Source organism: Myotis davidii, unplaced genomic scaffold (genome assembly GCF_000327345.1).
Source record: "Myotis davidii unplaced genomic scaffold, ASM32734v1 scaffold68, whole genome shotgun sequence".
Classification (NCBI taxonomy): domain Eukaryota; kingdom Metazoa; phylum Chordata; class Mammalia; order Chiroptera; family Vespertilionidae; genus Myotis; species Myotis davidii.
Genome location: NW_006300376.1, coordinates 1204192 through 1207483, shown reverse-complemented (window position 1 = coordinate 1207483; position 3292 = coordinate 1204192). Strand labels below are relative to the sequence as shown.

At 43.8% G+C, this 3292-nt stretch overlaps 1 protein-coding gene across 1 annotated transcript in view; it reads left to right on the top strand.

Annotated features, from left to right (window-relative positions):
- The window catches only part of LACE1 (lactation elevated 1), a 151617-nt gene that overhangs the window by 141315 nt on the left and 7010 nt on the right, over positions 1 to 3292 (top strand). The window lies entirely within an intron of this gene.

Here is a 3292-nt window from a genome sequence, read left to right as displayed (position 1 = left end):
TCTGTAGAATAAAAAAACAGGAAGACAGCCCGGCTGGTATGGATCAGTGGTTGAGACTCAATCCATGAAGCAGGAGGTCATAGTTTGATTCCCTGTCAGGGCACATGCCCAGGTTGTGGTCTGGATTCCCAGTACAGGGCGTACAAGAGGCAGCCGATCAGTAATTCTCTCTTCCTTTCTCTGAAATCAATAAAAACATATTTTAAAAAACACATTAAAAAAACACACACACACCATAACCGGTTTGGCTCAGTGGATAGAGCGTTGGCCTGCAGACTGAAGGGTCCCAGGTTCGATTCTGGTCAGGGGCGTGTACCTTGGTTGCGGGCACATCCCCAGTGGGAGGTGTGCAGGAGGCAGCTGATCGGTGTATCTCTCCCATCGATGTTTCTAGCTCTCTATCTCTCTCCCTTCCTCTCTGTAAAGAATCAATAAAATATATTAAAAAAGAAAGAAAGAAACAAGTTGGGGACACATAAATTCAGAGAGACTTACTCATAGTCACATGAAGAAGTGATGGACCAAAGCCTCTACTGTGTTTTCCCCCACAACTGTTTAACCTCGTTAATTAATGGAAAACAGCATTTCTGATTAATAAGAAATCCCCATCAGTCACCAAATTCATTCCTGAAAGTTTTTTTATATTATTTATTTATTTTTTAAGAGAGGAAGGGAGAGGGATAGAAAGTTAGAAACATCGATGAGAGGAAACATCGATCAGCTGCCTCCTGCACAACCCCTACTGGGGATGTGCCTGCAACCCAGGTACATGCCCTTGACCAGAATCGAGCCTGGGACTCTTCAGTCGGCAGGCTGACGCTCTATCCACTGAGCCAAACCGGTCAGGGCCTGAAAGTTTTTTTGAGTGTTACTTCTTGGACACTTTAACATCGAAGCCAGGACAAGAAAATACACTCTTTAAATATTTACTAAAAAAAAAAAATCTTTTGTTTAATATTTAAAATTTTCATCTTAGTGGAGCTGTTTTCTTTTGGGAAAAGACTTCCTTGATTAGTATATTTTATTCTTCTTTCTCATATATTGCTATCTCTCTGTGGACTGGATTGGAATTTCTTTGGCAATTAACCTTTCCTTGTTTTAATAACTTTTTAAATGGTGGTAAAATAACACATAACATAAAATTTACCATTTTTGTCAGTTTTAAATGTACGTTTCTGTGGGTTAAGTACATTCACATTGTTGTGCAGCCATCATCACTATCCATCTGCAGAACTTTTTCATCAGCCCAGACTAAAACTTGGTACCCAGTGAACACTACCTCCCCTTTCTCCCCCAAGGACTATTGTTTTTAAAGGAGATAGATACCTTTAATAAGCTTAGTTTTCTTTCATGAATGAGCACATAATTGTTTCAGGGATATGAGGAAAAGGGATATTTGTTAATATAATGACAAATGCAGAACCTACTGACAAAGGTATATAATTTGTAAAAATAGCTGAGTGGGCAGAATTCTGATTTTCAGTTGCCTTAGGCACTTCAGTGCACTTCTGATGATGATTTTCCTTGGGCTTGTAGTTATCCTGATGGAAATCACATCCACGCATAAAGAGTGAGCTTAATTATACATAACTATGTATGATGATGAGGTTTTACATTTTTTTACATATACTTTCTTATTTACAAAAGAGGAGACACTAATTCTAACTCATCTCAAAAAAGTCATGTGTGTCACCCTCAGAGCATGAGAGTTTATTGTATGTTATCCTTTTTGGCAAGAAGACACTATATAATTCTTTGGAGTTTATGGATCTCCTGCAACAAGGCAACTCTTAACCAACACCTGATAGGTGGCGTGGAGGAAGGGGTCTGAAAACTCAATTCCCTTACTTAGAGTTGGAAAAATTTGCCCAGCCCCGGTCTGGGAGCTGTTTTCCTTATATGGGGCCTCCACAGTCCCCTCTGGTCCTTGTTGTGAGTGAGGACAGGGAGGTACACAAAGGCTGAGTTAGGGTTTAGGGTGGTGGAGCAAACTCACTATTGCAAATGACACTTCTTTACATCCTCAGCTGATTTGTACAGAGCCTAATCATTTAAGCTCAACATAGTTCAAATTAAAAGCAGCTGGAATTGTTTGATTGCTAATGTATGCCCCAGGCACTGTGCTAAATGCTTCACATGTATGACTCCATTTAATCCTCACAATCCTAGGAGATAGGAATCAAATTTCCACATCACTGATGGGGAAACTAAGGAACAGAAAGATACATAACTTGCCAAAAGCACACAGTTTATAAGTAACCAACTGAGGGTTCAAACCCAGGCCGTCTAGAGGCCTTGTTCCTGGCTACTCTGTTAACACGCGCTCCTGGTCCAGATCAGGTTTGACAGCAAGGTTTCTTGTAAGAGAGTCAGGGCTACACACACACACACACACACACACACACACACACACACACACCCCTGTGTGGTGAGGTGACAGGGGAGTCCGAGGGAAGGTCAGGCACTGGGTTTGGAGGTAAACGCTCTCTAGCAAGGGAGGGAAATGGGAAAGGCACGGTTATCTCCTCCTTCCCTGTTTGTTACCTGGTCGGTGAGAGGAGGTGGGGAAGTCTCTAAGCTGATCCCAGAGGAGTCAGGTCATTCTCTGTGCTCCTCTCTTATTTTCTGCCCCTTTGCCCCAGGTCTCCAAATAGCTGCCTCCCCCTCAGAACTGCTCTCTCTTGAGAGAGCCACTTTTCCAGAACGTAACCCTCAAGTTCTCTCCTACCGCCCAGGCCTCCTGAGCAGCCAGCATTCTTCTGAGCGGGTTGTTAGGACAGAGCTGGGCTTAAATGACCGGCTCTAAGGTGGGCATGACTGCCCTCCTCACAGTTCCCCGGTTCTCCCAGGAACACAGCCCCGTCTGCGTTCCTGAAGGAAGTCTCAATGCAAATGACTCCCTCAGTGAGGGGACATTTCTGGACAAGGAGATCTTGACGGATCCTGCCAGAAATTCAGGATGCATAGTGCCTGTGTCCCAGCACCGGGAGTGGGCCAGGGTGACCTAGGAGCTTCGGGACTCAGCGGAGATCCCGGCCCACTCGACCTCTGGTCCCCTCCACCCTCTAGTGGGGCCAGAAACACTCCCCTGAACCCTGCTCATGGTTTCTGCTCTCAGGTACAGTCGTCCACACACAACTGAAAGTGAGGAGAGGTAACGTTTCCTGGGAAGATTCCTAACTCCAAATAAGATGCTTGCAGATGATCTCATAATTTTTGTGAGTTAAAGTCATGTTTCAGGAATAAGCACTTTATATCTATAGGTGGCATATCTGTGAATAATTGTGTATCT